A 21,048-nucleotide genomic window follows, 5' to 3' on the forward strand; every position below is an offset into this window, starting at 1 on the left:
ATCAGTTGTTATATCGGAAAGATTTTTTTCCAGGACAGCGGTTCTGATTTGTTCTTTGCACAGAGCAACAAATACAGATACCCAGCCGCCGGACGAGGCAGGGGCTGATTTAAGGTGGTGATGAGGCTGGCATCTGGCTGACGTGCTCACCAGCACTTCTCCAGGGCTCACACCATAACCCCGCAGGTTCCTCCGTACCTACCTCAGTCACAGTAACATTCAACGCTACTGATACATAGAGAAGGCTGTAAGACAAAACGATGGTGGTGTTTTTCCACATTGCTGTTTTGCTGCATCCCGCAGCATTTTGTGCGGCGTACTGTACCCCCGGCATGGGCAGGGCAACACGCAGCCTCGTGTGCCGTCCTCGCAGACGGGCACAAAGCCTGTCACGTCGAGGTTGCCGTCCCTGCAGGCAGACGCAGGTTTATGGATGTTTGTGCTCCGTGCAGCGCGGTTGTGCCGGGCCTCCCCCGTGACGCCTCCCACCGCTGCAGCACCCTAAGCAGAGTGCAGCCCTGAGCCCCAAAATGCCCCCGGCACATGTCAGTCACATCCCCGTTGTGTTCGGCCCATTATAGGTTTTACATTTTCCAGTGAGGGCAATGTACAGCCTAGCTGAGGCCAATCAATACGCTCCAGGACCATTATCCTATAAAATGCCCACTTATTTAAAAAGGGGGTGGGGGGTACAGACCTTCAGATCTGATCCGGCTCTGTTAAAGTCAACGGCCAAACCTCCATTGATTTTCAGAGGCGCAGAGTTGGCATGGGCTTTAAAATATTCACAACCTAGGAATAATAGCAACAAGCAGAAAAATATAGAAGCGGCATCTTCAATCCATATACTATGATCTGCGTGATACTTCTGTCATTAAAAATAAGTAGTCAGCTGTTTGGGAGAAAATAAGGGTGCATAAGCAATTGTGCGTTGCAGAATCCCTCAAAGCACGGGCAATGATTATAAGAGGAAGGCATAAAACCTGGTAGGTGTTTTATTTGCATGTTCTCACACTGGGTTCTGAACCACTTTTTCCTTCCCCCTAGCTAGCACTCTGCTCATCCTCGCTGTTGTGCTCATTAGTCTGGTTAAGCTGCACTGCAGGATTCAGCTTGTTATTTTAAGTAAAATAATTGAATTAATCTGGGATTCCATAATTATTCCTTTTTGGGAGATAAACATATTTAATCTGAGTACAGCACTGCTTGTTCCTTAACCTGGGACCCCTGGATTTTAAGCGAAACCAACAGATGATTTTCAGAGCGGTATTAGCACAGCGCTTCTGTCCGCGGTGGTGTCTGCGTCGTGCCCCTAATCCTGCACCGCTACTGTGCAGAAACAACAGGGAGTGCCAAACTTGTAAAGACCTTTAGGAATTAGGTAACTTCCTCCAGGGTATGAAGCTCTTCTGTCAAAGGTTCCTGGCATCTGTGGGGTTAGTGCTGATTTGTGAGGATTGCATTAACTGATTTTCACTGTCACGGTGCCACTGGTGAAAAGGGACATGATAAAAGACCCTCCCGATGAAAAAGTGCTGCCATTTTCATTTCAAACAAGGCACTCGCGGGGTTATTTTAGCCTTATGTTCGCTGGGACAGATGAAAAGGAAGCATAACCATTTTGGTTTGTAGCTAGGGAGCTGGTAGCTCCTGGCAAGCCTGTCCTTGGATGCTGGATCGGGGGGGGGCTCCCCCTAGCCGTGTGGGTCGCACAGGTGGGGTGCTGGCCATTTCCTTGGGAGCTGCACACGTGCAGTGGTGATGGGGACAAGGGAACAAAAATCACTCTTTTTCTCTGGAAAAGTTTCTAAAATTTCTTCTCGGTTTGGAGTGATGGACGCACAGCTCCTCAGCTCCCCAGGAGGTACACACCCGGGCCGGCCGTATTCTGCAGCAGGGTTTGTGCTTTGAAATTTTTGCTCCCACCTGGCTTGGTAGAAGCCCCGTGGGTGAAGCTGCCACCCGGCCCGGGGCAGCGCGAGGGGGTGCAGGGATGCAGGGGGGCAGCGGGTCCCCCGCCTGCCTGTCCCCAGAGGCCAGCGCTGCTCCCTGCCCTGGGCCGCTCTGAGCTGGCCACGCCGTGCACAGGCGCCCGAGCCCGGGTTCACGCTCTGCTCTCTGGGTATCTCTGAGCCCGTGTTTTGACTCGGTTCAGGAACAGGTCTGCTCCCTTTTGCTCTCTCTCCTGTAAATGCAGCGGTGCTACAGCTTTGTGGGGCTCCGCTACGGAGGAAACATTTTTATCTTAACAGCCGGTGACCCGAGAGGTTTATATATATGGGAGGACACTAACCTTTGGTCTAAATATTTCATCCTTGTTCTCAGCTCAGAGAGGGATTTTTATTTTCCTCTAAACATCTGTGAAATACTTCTTGGCCATTTTAGAGTCCTTCACGTATGGGACTTGAAAAGACACTTCCTTCTCTGTCAGTAGTATTTCAGATGCTTTTATACAAGAAGTAACATCAGATGATTACTTGCTTGTGTCTTTTTTAATTACATCAGTCCTTGGATGAAGTGCACGGCCAGCGGGGCCCATCCTGCCGCCTAGGTGAGTGCCTTACTCTCTCAGCGAGATGGCTGGGCTCGTGGCTACTCTCGCTGCCTCCAGGGACCCTTCCAAATTGCATTTCTCAACAGGAGGGGTGAAGAGCAGTTTCTCTCCTGGCCTCCCCACGAGCTTTTCCCCTAGAAGAGTACAGTTCAGTAGCCACGACACTCCTGTACACAAGCCTCTCAGGCAGAAGAGGAGAAACCCAGGTCTCCCTCTGCCTTAACCGTGGGGTTTCTCTGGAAAAGAGAGGCATCTCCTCTTCCCCAGCTGTGTGAAACGAAAGGAGAGACCAGACAGCACAGGCGAGGCCAGGGGGTAAAAAGGAAAGCACAGCAAATGGAAGAGCATCCCCTTCTTGGACTCCAAGAGGTGCCGACCCGCTGAACCTGGTCGTGCTAAGGAGCTTCTGGCAGCGTGAAGCTGTGGCCGCTCGGACTTTAATTTTGAAAAGTTTAAGCACCTCACAAATCAAAATACAGCCAGGTGGTAATTCTGAGGATGGTATTTCTGAAATCAGGAACCTGACTTTCACCTAAACCTCTTTTTGGATCAAACCTTTGACAGCTTCTACAAAATGTTACATAAAAATTCATTTTGTTGGCTTTGATAGAGTTTCCACACGATTTGAGAGCGCTGTTGTGTAGGAATGGGCATAAGCACATGCTTAAAACTTTGGCAAATGCACAGATGCATCTTGGAACTTGGGGGCCCAAGAATATGCCTTGAAACTTCTCCTGGCTTGACCTGTGCCAGCAGGAACAGAAGGAGCGTCATCTCTTACTGTGTACTCTATCTACTCCTTTTGCTTGTTGTTTTCCTTCTCCTTTAAAGTTGCATTGCAACCAATCAACTAGAAATTTTCCAAGCCATTACTGTATCCCAAACAGGATAGCCATGTCTACCCACCACCAAAGAGCAGGAGGACAGGGCACAACAGCAGCACGTTGGGGTCCCGGCCGGTGGCCTTTCCCCTTTGCCACCGCCACGCTCTCACCAAGAGCGACGGGCACTCGCTCAGGCTGTGGGATCCCTCCCGTGCCGTGTCCCGCCATGGCAGGGCTGGCGGCTGCCTGGGCTGCTGCCGGGTAGAATACTAATTTCATGAGGGATTTATTGGAAACAAGACTTCAGATTGAATTATGGTGTAATTATGAACTGGTTTCGCATGTGCTACAAGACTGGGCAACTTGCCACCGGGCACAATCTGCTGCGCATCAAGCAACCACGGGAGAACCTGCCAGTGCTGCCAGCCCTCCCCTCTCCCTCAATTGAACACTCCTGCTGACTGCCAGTTACACGAATTAGACTGTTTTAGCCTCATTTACAATATCATAAGTGAAGAGCGACAGGCTCAAACCATCAAACACTCTCAGCTTTCAGCAGCCTTACTCCTGCAATGACCATATGCTTGCACACAGTTGTCTTTCTCAGCTGATCTGATACAGAATTAATTGACACTCAGATTTTAGCTTTAACATACCAGCTGTTAGCTGCAAAACAACAATCAGGGCCGCTCTTTAATCAGAAAATGTACTGGCTACCTTAAAGGTCTAACATTTTTTGACAGCTGTGAGTGATTTCTTATGCTTATATGATCCAGGCATAATTTTAGACAAAGTTGAAATACTGCTGAATGTGCTGCTTAAAAAAATGTATCCCCCGCTTTTTCTTTTTGGCCGTATGATGTTTGGCAGTTGGCAGAGAGACAGACATGGAGCCGAAAGATAAAGGATGAGTCGCTGCCACGGTGGTGCAAGGCAAAGGACCGGATTTCCAGCCGGGAAAACCCTGCCGTGGCCCACGCCGGTCCTGGCTCCTGCCAACAAGCACCCCGAGTCTGATGTTTCTTTGAATATCTGGGAAACCTCCTCGGACAGCTTCTCAGCTGGTATAATAGAGCACGAGTGATTTACCCCAGCTGGAAGAATGGGTTTGAATTTGGCAAATGCATTTAACAAAGAATGGCCGCTCTTAAAAAGCAATTGTGTCACAGGATAAACTAAGCTGTAAGGGCATAAATTGGACGGGGAAGCCGGTTTTCACAGTACTTGGACATCTCACGTGGGCAGCCAATTTCTAAATTTGGGTGCCTAAGTCTCAACACATGTAAAAATATTATATTTCTTCTGTTCTTTTGTTTTTGCTGATCTTTCATCCTGCTTAGAATTATATTTTTTCCTTGAGTTCTAATAAAATGAGTTAAATAATTAATGCCGCAATCCAATAACTTATTATAGAATTTTTTTCAAAATTACGTGTAGCACTGTTCACATACTAAATCTTTTTGATTAATGATTTTTAAAGAAGGCTGGTTACATCCATAATGTAAAAAAGTAGAGATATGTGAGCTACTGAAGTAAAACTCTAAATACCTTTTATGAACAGTAATTTATTTTATAAGCTTGATTCTTGATGCTTATGTAAGAAATACTAACCCGGAAGAAATATTCTAAAGAAGCTGCAGATAGAAGCCTTCTATTCCATACCCCCCTGAAATCTAGTTTACGTCCATAGGTGAATTGCTGCTGTGAAGCCACTGCAATTTGACTTTGTACAAAAAGGGTCATTGAACAGAAGGTCAGGCAGCTGGCCATTTCCATTTCAAAGATGCTATCAAAAGGGCAAGAGGCAGTTCATCCAGCAGCCCTTTAGCAAACAAGATTTTCTCCTTTCTCATTTATGATATTTTTTATGCTAAAATAGTTTATAGGCTACTGAGAGAAGGACCTTGATTCATTTTCTTCGGAAGGAAAGTGGACTAAGTGGAGCTTGGGAAGGACTTTGGTTCAAGAAATCAGAGGAGCTTTTGAGTAATGAGGAGCCATTTGGTGTCCACTTATCAAGAGCCTGGCAGTAAGGCAATAAATCATTACAGGGACTCTCCGCTTCAGCTGAAGACAATTGGAAAAGGTAGCTCTTTTATTACAAATTATGGCTTGTCGCCTCCTTAATGGCAGGCCTCAGCTTTACGAATACTTGAGCTTATTAATCAAGATAAACCAACAAGTTCAGAAAAGTTTGGGGATCCTGCATGCCAACGTGCCATCATGGAGGAAAGTCCACTGCAAGGTTTGCAGCGCTGCCTGACAGCCGGAGGCACGATCCATCCCGCCTGCCAGTTGCTGACAGCTCAAATGATACTGGTTCTTCTGGGATTAGAGAATTGCCTCTCGCCAATGAGCAGCTAAAATTCGCCCATTACAGTGATTTAAAAATAGGCTGTTCCTCCTCTAGTATTTAGTGCACTTGCGTAGTGAGACAGACAGAGCCAGAGGTTCTCGCCGACGCCGTGCCCGGGCTGGTGACTCTGGTGAAAGTGCCCTTGCTCAGCAAGGGAGTTGGTAGCCGAGTTGGTCATTTTAAGAAAAAGAAATGTGTCTTGCTCTCAGGAAAAAAAAAAATGCTTAAAACAATGTAGGTCACATATTTTACTCTACGTACCATTCAGCTTGTCATCTCAGAGTGCTTTTACACTGCAACTTCATGGATTTTATTTCACAAATACAAGGAGGGAGAAGGCTATTTTGGCAGCGTGCTTTGGAACTGAAATATCAGACTGCTCGTGGGCAGGAGACGTGGGTCCCTGGCTCCACCACACAGCCCTTGGGAGGAACAAAATGCAAATATTGAAATTTCTGAAAAGCAGATAAAACAACCATTCCGTACAAATCGGTGTGAGAATTTTAGGCTTCAGTAACTTGTTATTTATCAAGGGATAGAATGAAGGATGATTTATGGGGCAAATTTTGAAAGTGGATCTCCACAGCAAACAGACTCCTGACCTGTGCTGGGGCTTGTACATGCAAAACAACTGATAACAGCCCAAAACTCTAGTGAATCTTTGGTCATCCTCCCAGCCCTTGCCATGTCAGAGATAACTGAGTGAGCTCACAGTTTCCTCGCCAGCACAAATATTTTCAGAAGCATGTCAGTGTAAGCTCAAAATATGTCATTGTAAAATGTTTATACAACATTGAGCTGAAAATCTATCGATATCTGTGCTATACCAATACATCCTAATAATAATAACGCTTCATCATAGCAGGTCAATATTTATTGGAGTAAATCAACCTCTTGCCAATGTGGAAATGAAGGTGTCCATTACCTGAAATTGGAAGAGTTGTATATTCAATTATAAAAACTAACAAGTGAAGGCTTTAGCTACTACATGACGACATCACTCCATGTCTTGATGGAGCTGCATCAGCTTACATCAGATACGTGTGATCTTAAAAGCATTACCAGAATATCTGGGAAGGACTCACGTGGTTTTTACGCAGCGTCGTTATACAGGACGGCGCAGCCAGATATGCAGCGGGCAGAGCGGTCCCCTGGCACGTGGCAGAGGAGGTGGCACCAAACATCAGCCCAGTGAGCAGCACCCCTCCGCGGGTGAGCCCCTGCCCTCCACTCGGCCCCCAGTAGCAGTGCCCACCGGTGCCCAGAGGCACGGGAAGATTGGCGGTGCTTTTTGGCGAGCCCTCTTGTAAGGCATAAGGGAACGTGTGAGGCTCCGTGGCCAAGGGCAGCATGCGTGGGGAAGATCCTGGTCCCTTGGGAACACCTCTCCCAGCTGCTTGGCGAGCATTGCTGCCAGCGCCTGCCGCTGCTGCCGTGCTCGTGCTGCTGGAGGCAGCGCCGACACACTGCCCACATCCAGCAGTGAGACGCATCCCTCGGCAGAGGGTGAGATCAGGGATGTGGTAATGGAGGGCTGGGGAAGACTGCACAGAGAGAAATGAGTAAATATTTTCTATTATCCCTCCATAGCTTTATCCCTGTTAACAATATTGATTGTGGAAAGTGAAGGTGGAGTATACGATTTTAAATACAGCTGTTGCGAGTCATAATTCAAATAAGGACGTTTCGAACACGTCCGACGCATGGCAGCAGCAATCAGCAGCACGGGGCCACTTGGAAATATGGCCACCAACAGTCTTCTGAAAAGCATAAGGCAAATTGCCAGCTAAATAAGAGCTAGAGGAGCACTACAGCCCACTGTGTTTTCCAGAGTGGTCAGTGATGAGTTTGTTCATGGTGTCCTTTGGAGAAGGAAAAGCGTTTCCCACCGGCTGGCTTCTCCCAGGCCTCTGCCCCATAAGCTCAGCTGCTGTTGCTGCTGCCTCCCAAGGCTGCGGAGAAGAAGGGACGTGGTGCCGGAGGCATCCCTGCCTCCCCTGGAGGTACCCTGCCCCGTGCCGCTAATGACACTGCTCTGCTCCTGGGCAGCGGCAGCAGCTGATGCCGCTATTGTTTCTTTGACAATAATACAGATTTTAGACTTACTAGTCACGGAGACATTTTTCTTCCTCTCTTCCTAGCACAGCATAAGCTACTTTGACACCCCAGGGACGGGCTTAGGCACAGCTCTGCTGCGGGTTTGGTGCCGCAGCGGTGAACCTGTGACCCCTAGCACTGCTGTGGACATGCAAGTAAATTCAGAGGGACCAAAGGTAACTCTGGGGCTCAGCGTTTGTGCTCATTGGCTCTGCTTCAGCATCACAGCTACACCTTGTGCCTTTAGACTTAGCTCAGTTTCCACTTGCCAGGAGAGGAATGAAGAAAAACATCAAGATCTGCAAATGTAGCTAGACCTTAGGGTGCTGCTTCCCCCACCGGGGTGAAGAGCAGGGTTCCTCTGGGATTATTCCTGGCAATTATAAAATGAACCATGTAAAAAACTTCTGGAGTAACTCAGCAGCTCTTGGTTTGCTTTGTAAGTGCTGGAAATTGTCCTCAGCTGTTTCAGAGGGGCCTCCAGACAGCCCTGAGTTGACTCGTTGCCATAAGGGACATGTGTTTGGCATCTAGGTTCTGGCTCTACCAGGTTTGAAGGTACTGTGGACATCAGACTGTCACCTTTAAGGCATAATAATGTTTTCTCCTTAAAGTTCAATCGTAGGTTTTGTACCCATCAAAGTCAGTGGGAGTTTTGTCGATGGGACCGTGCTTATGTAACGATACTACTGAAGAGGCAATCATTTTGAGGTTTTGTATCTTAAAAGTGTAAAACAGAAAGACCTTCCTTTCTACAAAGCAATAACGTGTCAGAGAACCGTAGACTTATAACCAAGGATCTATACCAAAAACCTGTAAAGGGAAAAGCTAACAAGAGGTTGTAAGAAAAGGTCGATGAAGCTGTACAAAAGGGTAAATATTCTGATGGTTTCTTCTCAAATGCATTGATATTAGGTTCAGAAAGAATTCTCCAGGTATGTCTGGTGCTCAGTTTTCCAAGTAAATACTGCTTATCTCTGCTTTTAATCCAATGTAAGACCACTGGCTGAAGGTCTGAGCAGTTTGTGAAATTTCACCTAAAATTTTCAATCTTTTTCCGTGTGAATTCGTTCAGGCTGCAGAGCTGGAACAATTGCTATTTCATTATATAAAATGAGAACATTAAACTTGACAGCAATTCCAGGGCATAAAACTTCAGCAGAGCCATGGAAGTGGTAGAGCAGCTATCTTCGACCTTTGGCCCATCATAAATGGGGAAAGAGATGTTTGTCTGAAAGGGAAAAAGTATCGTGCTTCTGGAGGCTGTTGCTGCTTTTATTGACACGGCAGCCTCCTGGTCAGCCGGGCTCCTCCAGCACCGGCCTGTGGGGCTCACACACCCAACAAGGAGGTATACTGAGTGGTAGAAGGGTGGAGGGGAAAATTTGAGGCAGAAATGCCAAAATAGGTCTGCACCAAACTCTCCTGAGGGAGACAGGTGGGAAGAGCACCCTGATTGGGCATATCAGGTGTATAGGCTGTACTGAATAATCAGCGTGATACGCCAAAAAGTAGTCGCCAAACAGCGCTGATGAGTGATTTGTGCTGAGTGAGCACCAGTACTGAGCCAAAGGTCTGAGTAAGTACTACCTCTGAGTCCTACTTCAGAGAGATGTTTTTAAGAGGCTTGAGGAGCTGGGCACAGAAGGTGGTAAGGAAATACCAAGTACCAGAGACTTCTGATTTAGCTTAGGGTTGAGGCATGTACGAGTTTCAGGGTATAACTAACAAAGGAAGATCTAAATCTGTAATATGCTCTGCAATCCTCTTTTTTTCCCCATAGCTGAAGAAGCTACTGATAATGTTTCACTTGTGCTGATCAAAACCTCGTCGTGCTCCATCCTGGTCCTCTCCTCTTTTGGTCTCCAAGAGGCACTCGCTTTCCTGTCTGACTGCCAAGCATCTAAGCAGTTTTTCCCACTGACTCTGTACTCAGGAGAGTGATGAAGCTGTATTTTCATCCATGGCTTCAGAGCATCCCCCTGGTAAGAATACATTCTTCTTGGGTGCTGCATGAGTGTCCCCTCGATACAGTCACTGCAATCTCCTGCTGCTGTCAGAGCATTGGTACTGCTATCACTGATCTATCAGTATGCTGTGATTTGGGGGGGCGGGGGGTTAAGTCCCATGGCTCGAGCCAGGCAGCCAAAATGGAAAAAAAAAAATAATTCCAGCAGTTTTGCTGCCTTTGCAAGGAGACAGCGAGGAGAGACATGTGTCACCCTATGGAAATGAGGCCGACACAGACAAAATGAAGCTTCAGCCTCAAAATTCAGCAGAGTTTAGTACGGGTAACATTTGCCAAGTGTTCCCAGCCCCATGTAGGCAACCCGGGCTGCAGCCGGTGATCGTGCGAGGTACATGCCGGCAGGGGTGATGCTGCACAGCCGCCAGTCACCTCGGTGGTCTTCGGAAAAGTGCTCAGCCACGGCCAAGCCTGCTGCCGTGTTCCCTGCGCACGCGCAATCTTGGCACTAAAAACGACAGCCCGTGAACCCGAGGTCCGGAGAGGAGATCCGTGTCCTCGCCGGGCTCAGAGCGCACCACGCACAGCAGCAGCGCCCCGGGAAACAGTTGCTTTGTGGTCCTGGGGAGGCCACAATGGTCCCGTGCAAGCGGCGGCCCCTCGGCCAGCCCCGCTGCTGCCTCGGGTGCTGATAGCACCTTACTCCTGCACCTCCCGGCCCCTCTCCCGGCTGGCGGCTAGCAGGATGCGGTGATGATTCCCGCTCTTCATCTGCTAAGCCTGCAAAGCAGAGATAATCCCCTTTCCGCTTACACAGTGTTTGACCTGCCCGGTGCCCCGAGGGAATAAAGCAAAGGATGCGGGGCGGTGCAGGGCAGGGGGGGATGGCTTCGTCACCTGAAGGGGGAAAGCAAGGGAAACTAGTTAAAATGGATTGAAGGCTAATGTTTGCCACCAGACCTGCTTCGGAAGAGCCATAATCTGGTACCTTGAGTTCCTGCAAATTCGGTGAGCATTGAAACCGGTGAATTTGAAACTTTCCTAATAATACATCAAATATTTCATGTGGTGCTAATGACAGATGTAATATCACAGTTAAAATAAATAATTGGCACTTTTAAAAGCACTATGTTATTTCAACTGTGTTCTTACGGTTCAGATATTTCTATGGAATAGTCATATTTTCTTCTGACACCTTTACAAGTTGGGTTCAAAATGTATCACTACGAAATACGGTCAGATGCATTAAAATTATAATTAAAAAATTGCTTTTCACCCTGACATGAAAAATTTAAGGCTGGTACCAAGGAACAAAGTACTTTAACCTATTGGATAAAAGGAAAGCATTATTTTAAAAGTGAATTATTTTTCAAGAGTTTATTTTATAATGGTATAATGACCCTAAAACAGAAATATTAGTCCTCACAGTTAATTAGCTCTTAGAGGGAATTTTGCACACCCACATTATGAGTTATAATTGCCTGTTTCTGGGTTCACAGCGAGGACGTCGGGGGGAAAGCGGCACCCCCCAAAACCTGTGCAGAGACCCCGGCTGCCTTAGCGGCGGCAGCACTGAGAGTGGCGGGGGCCCCCCTCGCTCTGCTGCTCCCCGAGGCCGCCGTGGCCCTCGAGCCACTGCGAGCAGCGGCAGTCGCTGCTCCTCCCGCAGGGTCCCTCCCTCCCGTTTCATGGGTTTGTGGTAACCCTCTCTGTAGCTGTACAGTCATAACCACGTAAAATGTGCAAAGTCAGGGGTTTTTTTCCATGATCACCGACTAAAAAAAACAAGAAAAGGGATTTTGCTCTAAAAAGGTTGCACAAAAAGGTTAATTGTGAAGGGACTCAGTGTGGGAACTACAAGTTTGAGGAGCGGTTCTAGAAAGCCGCGAGGTTATAGAAAGTGGGAAAGGATCGGGACGGACTGAAACCGTAACCAGCAAACCCGTGCGAGCAGAATGGTCTCAGAGGGGAGAGACGGTCGCAACCCAGGGAATGCAGAGAGCCAGAAGAGGGTGCTACAATATCTAATTATCCAGACAACTTATTTAAATAACTTAGTTTAAATACTTCTCTGACGGGGCTGTGAAGCCCTCCATCTGTCACATACACAAGCCAACTGCTCCCGACTGGGCGCCCGTCTAAATTCGGTTACCTCGGGGGTCGGTGGGACCCCAGCGGTGTGACACGTGTTACTGGGCTAATGCGCTCGGGCTGGAGACTGTGTCCACGGAGCAGAAAATGCAGGATAAAGTTACGACGCTGAGAGCTGTAGGCTGTGTGGGAAACACCTCCCTGGGCCCCGTCACTTCCCTGGTCACCACCGCCCGCTTCACACGGCTCGTACCCTCTACTGCACCGATGGTTTCAGCGTTTGGAGGAGAGGTGTGAAGGGAGGCAGGGGACTGTTGCTTAGTTGCTCTATTTTTCTTGTCATGTAGCGTTATCCGCAGGTAATTATTCCTCATACGAGCAGTGCAGTCGCAGAAATGCTGTGGTGTACTGGCTGTAGTCCAGCTAATATCAGAGATGGCTGCTTTGCATCTCATGATCCATTTTAGCTCGTCTAATTTAAACCTTCGCCTGACCGAGAGCGCCATAAAATGTACTTATAAGACTTACATTGTTCATTACTTCGTCAAGTGCCAAATACAGGAGGGTGGGACAAGCCCCTTTACAGATGGGGAATTATCTTTCCCTGCTGCCAACCAAGACGGTGCTAGAAAGGACAAACAGCCGCGGTCCCAGTGATGACATGACACAAAAGCCAAAGTCAGGTGCATTTATTAGTGTTTATTAGGTGCATTTATTAGTTTCTATGGATGCAGGCTTCATGTTTCTTCTCCCTGGGACACTGCAGAAAAACCTCTAGTCCATCAAGCACCTTGCACCAGGCGTCTTAACAGGAACTCTGGAAGTCGAAGCATCGAATCAGCCCAACTGCCACTGCTGTTAGTGAGTAACTATAAACTGCTGAGAGAGCAACTAGTGTTTTAAAAAGCTTAAGGAGAAGCTGTGGTTTCCTGTCCTCAGGAGCTTTGCCACACAGACAGATAAAACAAGTCAGGCACAAGATGTACCCTAATACTGTTTGCATGCCAGAAGCCTCTGTACAGTAATTACAGAGATGTCTAGAAGCGTCATAATTATTAAGAGCTGTCAGCGTTTCCATTACAATCCCCTTTGTGCACGGAGTGAGCCCCAGATGCCTCGAGAGGCGTCGGGCTGGAGGTCGCATGCAGACTGCGGGTGCGTGTCTTCAGCCGCGCCGGTTCGGCCGCCCGGGGCTCTCCCGGGCCACCCGGGTGTTCCTAACGCACCCGCTACGGGAGCCGCTCTGCTCTGGGGAGGGAGGGGATTGCCTCGTCCTATTTGTGTTTTAATGACATACTCGGTTCTTGCAGAACCTTGGAACGAATTATAACAAGGCAAGACGTTTCTAGAAGACAAGAGTATGATGTTTAGGATGTCGAATTAAATCACGGGTGCTGGGGCTGAGAGCTTGAACTGCTTCCTTCACACACGGCAAGTGGCACTGTGTGGCAGTTTGCAAACAGGGCGGCTCACAAAGCAGCAATGGAAGTTGCTGGGAAATATTTTTAAAGCTTTTATTTTTTTTTTCCAATTTTTTGCAAAGTTTTCCAGTTCAGAATCTTTAAGAGCAAATGTAAAAAAAAGTCAGCAAACTTTTCTCCTTGCGTTTTGTCAGAAAGTTTTATTATTGACACATATAAATACTTTATAGGAAAAAGATGTTGCCTGGTTCAGTCTGAACTGTTCTCCTCCACCCTCTGACCTGGTACAAGATTCACAGTCTTCTTCCAAAGGTGGAAATCTTCTATTACCATTTTTCAGAGATAATTGTAGTGATGCAAAGGGTTTTTGGAACAAGGGGCACTAGGCAATGTTTTGATGCCAGTATTATATAAGCAGAAGATTTGGAAATACAGGGTGAAAACAGAGTGGCTTTTCTTGTAGGACATCATGTTTCTATTCCCATTCTGTTACAGCTCACACTTGAATAAATACGATTTGATGCATACTACCTTATGAGGCTAGTATTTTAAACCGTATGTTAAAATAGACTTACAAAAAAAAAAAAATTGGATTTATCATTCTTGTTCTGTTTGTTCCTCCTGTGTGTCTAAATGCAGCTTGCTCTCCATAGTAATTTACACTGTTAGTAAAGCTAGTCAGTGGAAGAAAAAGACTCAAGCTATTAAATATTCTGGGGCCATATGTGGCAAATAAGAAGCTATTGAAGCTAGCAGGTATGTTAAATACTACGGAGACATAAACAGAAACTGCAGGTCCTTTTCCTTTCTGGTCCACAGGGGAGTCACAGGCACGGTGCAGATCTGTGGAGTCTCTCTTCAGCATCGCTCAGAGCATCGCATCAACTCCAGCGCTCACACGCACCCCAGCAGGGATTTGCTGTCGTCTGAGGGGACCTGCTTTCATTACTTCAGTAAGTCCAACATTAATGGGAAAATTAGGAGCTGATAACCGAAAGGCATCAATCTAAAACTATAATAACACTAACTGGTTTAGAGAAAAAAAATATTAGAAATCCCTTTCAGATTGCCCAGGGAGAAAAGGTGCGGGGAGTTGTTTGTGTTTTGAAATGCCGTGTTATTTCGGGGGGAGATTATATGTTTGTCACTGGTGAGCGACTGCCTCAGCAGAGCGACCTCCGTTTGTGAGCACCGTTGGCTGCACCAGGATCTGACCCCCGGCCCTTGCTGGGGCTGTTCCTAGCCCAGGGCTGTGAAGCGAGGGCACAGCCACCCTGCCCTGCGTCCTGGGCTGAAGGACCGGCCCCTGGGTTTGGGAGCTGCCGGGTGCGCGCGAGCGGATGCGAGGGCTGTCCGCGCTTGTTCAGTGCCTGCTCTCTGCGGGCACTGCGTGGGGAATTGAGAGGCAAAGACATCCTGCAAGTGTCCGTTTCAGCTCAGCCTAATTGGCTGTGGCCTTTCAATCAGGCACTTCATGAAGACACTTAGGAGTGTGCCTGCTGCTCTTCTGCATGGGCAAACTGGAGATGATTTGAGCCACAGGTTAAGAAGGGACGGGCCACCCCACTGCCATAATCAGCCCTCATCAATCACCGTGTTCAGCGTGGACGCAGAAAGGCTGAAGTGCGGCTAACAAGACTTTGTCAGTTAAAAGCTAGAGCTGAGGGTATCACAAGTGTTAAAACACTCTATTTGCTATACGTGAAGGTAAAGCAATCTATATCCCAATCGCTGGAGTCATTTGAGGCGCGCGGGTTGCTGACAAATGTGGATGGACAGATATGTAAAGATGATGCGTCATGAGCTCTGCTGATGAGTTTACAGCAGAAGCCTCTGAATTCACATCAAATGTGTCAAAGGGTGACAGAACTACATCACACAAACTCTGGCAGTTTAATTTGGTGTCAGCTATTAGTGTTGACTTTCAGCGCTATTGCCGCTCAGTGTTTCTGCCAGCAAGGTGACATAGCCTCACAGATTGCTAAATTTCTTTGTTGTAAGAAATAGGGTTTGCTCACTGCACAGTAGTTCTCTAATAGAGGAAATCCAGAAGGTCAGGAAACTATTTTTCCAGGCTGCAGTACTCCATTTTTTGACCTAGACTTTCCATTACATTATTTTTGGTTAACTATTTGGTTGTGTCACTACACAGAAAAAATGTCTGTGTCTTGGGGTTTTTAATTATTCTCAGTTGTTTGGAAAGGTCTTTCTCATGTTACGGGCTCTGCTCAGCGATGCTGGAATTTACCAGATGCACTGGAGGACTGTAGAAGTGTGGAAGGCTTTGAGAATCGAATTTTTTATTCAAAACATTTTTCAAGGCAAAGTGGTGTTTTTAATATGTTTTGCTCATCAAACACTTCCTTTGGAGATGGTTTGGGAGACTGGCAATAGATTCAAATTGGAAACATTAGAGCTTCCCCTTCTGCTATCCCTTCTTAGTTATTGCTGCTGAGCAAAAGATTTCAAAGGACTGAAAAAAGAGGAATAAAGTGGAGTACAAGGGGGAGAAGTGGGAAAACAAAAGCTATGCTACTTGAGAACAGAAAAGGTTTTAGGGGAAATACATCCAAACCCAAAACATTTCACAATGTGTTATGTAAAACAGTCTCCTTCATCAACAGAATAGGGTGGGCAGACAGAACAGTTCCGTCTTCTGGAAAGACTTAGAATGGTTGGTATCCAATTGTATTTCTTTAAAAATGTCCAGCGTGAACACCCACGCGTGAACGCAGCCATACCCAGGCACCCTGCTCCAGGAGTGCCTGCCGGGCTCACGGCATGGGGTTTGCTATGGTGCTCCCAAAGCTGGAGATGAGAAAATACAGCTCCCGTTGCAATGAGATTGTTTAATACCTACTCTCTATCATTCACCAGCGTAAGTTTAAGCAGCACATAAGCCACTTTGACACAGCAATATATCATTCAAAAACAAAACCTCTGCTCTCTGCACCGGGCATGGGCGGATGGATAGCTCATCAGAGGGAGAGAGAGTCTTTCATCAGCTGCCTTTCACCGGGTGATGACAATAATCATTTCAACACAGAGTACACAACCTAGAGTGATGAAGGCAGTAGAACACATCTGGCCTGATCTCTTTAATAGGAATATTTTAAAAAACCTGAGAACATTTGTTGGGGTGGTTCAATGCAATGCCTGAGCCATAGGAGAAAAGGTTACATTTATTAAAAGAAGAGCCAGGAAAAAGGAAGACAAACTGCCTGTGACAGAAAAGTGTGGCTTGTGCTGTATGCAGTTCTGACTGTGCTAGTAACTTCACACTGGGGATGTCAGAAGGCAAAAACAAAATTTTACAGCTTTTAGCATCTGATCCAAACCCAACCAAAGTCAATGCAAAGCTCCCATGTATTTCAATAAGCTTTGGCTTGGTACGCCATAGTTACACCAACCACGTGCTGTTCTACACAGCAATACTCAGCCCTTAGGTTGTGCTCGTCCTCAGGGCATAGCAAAATGCTGTCTAAAGGCGCTCAGCATCGCTCCCACAGGTTACCGAGCGAGAAATGCATGCAGAGCAGTGAACTTGCTTGACCGAGGTCAGCCAGCAGATTCAGGGCAAAGTCACGTCTGGAAGCAGAAAAACTCTGATCCCTTAGGTAGCATTCAAGTGCATTTGGTTTGATTCCAGCCACAAAGCCAGGTCTGGAGGGGCTTTGCCAAGTGTTGTGTTGTTTGCTGGCAGCTCACAGGTCCCATACATGTGCGATCTCATGCGAGAACTGCACGTGGATACCTCCCAGCCACAACCTCGATGGATGTTTTTGGTCTAGAGCTCAAGGACAGTTTCCCGCTTGTCCCTTCCTTTCAAACAGCACACATGAGAAGGAGGTAAGGACGTCATCCATCTTCTGCGCTAGCCAGTAAAGGACTAGGAGCATGAGAGGAAAGGCTGCATGACGGCACATAGGGGCATGTGCTTCTTCTGCCATTCAGAGCAGGAGAAAACAGCCTACCAAGAGTAGGAGATAGCTTCTTAGCATCTGAAGGGAACTGAGTGGACGTGCACACACACAGCTCACAGGACATACTGTTTCTTTCATGTGAGGTACAAATAATGTCCCAAAGCAACCTGTTTGCATTCAAGTTAAATGGCAATGGGTATAATTCAAGTTCTTGATGACCTTCTGACAAGTAGGAGAAACTCAGCAAGTCTAGAGATAAAGCCCTAAAATAGAGAAAAATGATGTCTGAGTTTCTCCAAGGATTTCTTTACAGTGTCATCTATATACTAACCTGTTCTCTGCTCGGCAGCAAGAGTTTTTCATTTTCTGTATTCGACATAGAGCTTTTACTAAAAAACCGCTGTTAAAAAGTCTCCTAAAAGCACAGTTAAAAATGGATTAGAAATGAATTAGCGTATTAACATGCTGGTCAGAAAAAAAGAGATGGAGAAAGGCATAATAAACAAGACAATATGAAGAAACAAAGCTAATTGCCAGCCTGGGAGAGCCGTGCGGCACATTCCTAGTAGGCTGTCTGTCTTAAACCCTCTGGATCAAAAAGTGATTAATCCTACAGACAAATGTAGCCTTGATGGTAGAGATACGCAAAATCCCCTAAACAGAGCGATGCAGTGTTGTACTTACCATTCTGAAGGCCTCAATTAAAGGGTCTTTAACTCCAGCCTTTCCCATTATGTTCCCTGACATATCGGGAAGCCCCCTCCTCGCAGCAGCCCACTCTGAGCCTCAAAAAATGCTCTTGGCAGTGCCCGGTGCTGCTCAGCCAAGCTCAGCCCTCCCTCGGCAGTCCCCTTCCTTTCCCCAGGGCTGAATTAGCCGCCCCAGCCGGCGCGGGGAGGAGCGGGCACCTCAGCATCACCCGCCACCCCACATCTCCTGCAGACCCTCTGAGCCGAGCAGCTCTGCGGGCAGCCCCGGGCACCGCTGGCAGAAAAGCCGGGAGGCGCATGGGAAGGGGCCCAACGCAGGCAACAGCAGCAGCAGGGGTGTAACAACGTGCACTGGCTGCCTGCGGACACGCCGGTTGTGCCCTGTGCACGAGCAGGGACACGGGCAGGTGGGGGCGGCTTCTCTTCAGCCTCCAAGAAAACCCAGCATGAGAGCAACAAGGAGAAGGGAAGCAAAACCGGGGAAGTTTCTGTGGCGTCCTTTCTAGCCAGAATCGCAGAATTTTAACCTCGTGTTTCATTCCCATAAGGGCCACATGCCTGTGGGATGGGACCAGGCAACGCTTGCTGCCATGTGGGGATTTTGTCCCCAGGGAGGGACAGAGTCTGGCCCCAGTCAGAGGCCGTGGGAAGAAATGCCCGGCACTACCCCTGCTTGGCCACGGGAGCAGCACTTGGGAAGCCCGAACTGAAGCAGGACTTCCTTTGCTCTGCTAGAGCTCCTCATTACACTCTTCTGATCTCTGCCTTTAATTTTATTATCTCTAAGTGTGCCTCTATAAACATTATTTTTTTTTGTTTGTAGGTTTGCATGCTCTTTGCTAATATTATAGAGACATTCCCCGGGTTGTTCAGCCTGGAGAAGAGAAGGCTCCAGGGAGACCTTAGAGCACCTTCCAGTACCTAAAGGGGGCCTACAAGAAAGCTGGAGAGGGACTGGTTACAAGGGCATGGAGTGACAGGACAAGGGGGAATGGCCTTAAGCTGAAGGAGGAGAGATTTAGATTAAAGATTAGGAAGACATTCTTCGCTGTGAGGGTGGTGAGGCACTGGAACAGGTTGCCCAGAGAAGCTGTGGATGCCCCATCCCTGGAAGAGTTCAAGGCCAGGTTGGATGGGGCTTTGGGCAACCTGGTCTCGTGGAGGGTGTCCCTGCCCATGGCAAGGGGGTTGGAACTAGATGGGCTTTAAGGTCCCTTCCAACCCAAACCATTCTATGATTCACCTACATTTAGAAGAAAAAGAAGATATTTTCTGGAAAAGATCTTTTTTAAAAAATAAGTGGTGTTTCCCTCTTTAAAAAATACAGTGAGCTTTTTGACTGTCGCTGTTGGATTTTTTTACTCAGCTCATCTCCTTTCTAGTTTATTACATATTGTGTTAAGTGAATCCTTTTAGACTCATCAGTACATTACTGGTACAACGCACTAAAAGGCTTTAGAAAACACATCACACTAAAAGTATGGGTGCTAGAAAATGCTCTAGGCACTATATGGCAAAACACAGGACTGAAAGTCTTTGTCAGAACCAGCCATCAGTTAAACAGGTTGTCGCCTTGCCAAATCCCAGCCTCCCGGCTCTGGCCCTGCCGTTCAGCGCCGGGTGAACGCTGCCGAGGGGTGCGTGGCCACGTAACCCAGCATGCCGGGAGCGGGCACAGCCGCTGCGGGCAGAGCGCGCCCGGGCCAAAGCACACCGGGAGCAAACCACAGCCACGCTACGGGCGTGGGGCGGTCGACTCGCCTGCACCCGTCTGTGGACGACCCCAGGCCCTCGCTCCCGAACCGGCAGCAGCACTGACGCTTGTCGTTGCTGTGGTCCTGCAGCAGCGGCTGCTGAGGACGATGTTTGCTGGTGGCTCCGGGCTCCCTCGGCCACCTCTCGCAGTTATTCTCAGTGTTAAAGAAATGCTCAAAACAGACTTGCTAATACAGTGAGTGAAAACACAGAAATGTGAGGAAAGTCTAAGCGAGTGCCTTCATTGATTGAAAAATCAGGATGTGAGTTACGAGGCCATGCTAGAGCCTCTCAGAAATATGAGGCTTATACGTCCGGGTTCAGGGGGCTTCAGCAAACAGCCACAAAAATGGGGAGAATCAGCCCCGTGTATTTGATGCCAATGTGGGAGGTAATCGGTGTGAAACAAATGCATCGTTCAAATGTTTCACTCCGTTTGCCAACCGAAACCAGAATTCCTATGCTTATAAATAAGATCCTTGCTCTGTACGGTGCAAGACCCTGAACTTTCCCGCAGCGCTGCACTATTTCACATCCCAAACACTGCTCGTCTACTGAACCAACTGGAAAAGACGGTGGTTCCCAGGGGAGGAGGGCAGGGAGTGAATACCTTCCTGACCCCTACAGTTGCTCATTTTATGCTGTGAAACATGAAATTTGATTACTCTTATCATTAGCTTAGCTCACATAGCTACAAATGTTATTAGTAGCCATAAAATTATCGAGGCCCTTTTAAAATCCATTTTTAAAGAGTGTGTGACATGTATTAGCAGATCTGAAATCCTGATTTCAAATACCCTCACTCCAACATCAGAAACAAAATGTCGAGCTAAGCAACAGTGACAGGGCTTGAGAAGCGCTAATGAAGAGTGGTGCCATTGCCTAAGAGAAACATTACACATTATTAACACATTAGCCCACTAAGGCACTGTGCCAGCTGTAATAAGCAACCAATTTGGAATGCTAGCTTAGATACACAGGGCCATTCAGAAAATCTTCCTCCATTTTTTTCCTCCCCGGTGGACAAACGCATGGTGCAACCTGTTCCCATCTCACTAGTGCCCAAAAAATCACTGCTTAGCTGTGCCCTAATTCCTGCGCACGGTTGGTCCCTACACTATTAATACTTGACACCGATCTTTCTGATGCGAGGTCCAGTTCACAAATTGGCTACATATATTATCCGTGCATGGGAGTGTGGGAGGGATAAATTATATTCATTATTCACATTCATGAAATTCCAAACACATGGGTAGTACTGATGGTGTCCTTGGGGAACTAGAAACAGCTTGTCAGAGATATCCAAGTAAAAGGGGTGCAAAATCAATTATGAAAGGAGGTGTTTCCTGCT

At 47.5% G+C, this 21,048-nt stretch overlaps 1 long non-coding RNA gene across 1 annotated transcript in view; it reads left to right on the forward strand.

The window, feature by feature from the left end:
• The window catches only part of LOC142603495 (uncharacterized), a 121,195-nt gene that overhangs the window by 85,834 nt on the left and 14,313 nt on the right, over positions 1–21,048 (forward strand). Inside the window, exons 2-3 of the long non-coding RNA XR_012837435.1 lie at positions 9,615–9,816; positions 14,129–14,262. This is a non-coding gene — a long non-coding RNA (uncharacterized LOC142603495). The remainder of the gene's footprint in view (positions 1–9,614; positions 9,817–14,128; positions 14,263–21,048) is intronic.

This window comes from Balearica regulorum, chromosome 12, assembly GCF_011004875.1.
Source record: "Balearica regulorum gibbericeps isolate bBalReg1 chromosome 12, bBalReg1.pri, whole genome shotgun sequence".
Taxonomy (NCBI): domain Eukaryota; kingdom Metazoa; phylum Chordata; class Aves; order Gruiformes; family Gruidae; genus Balearica; species Balearica regulorum.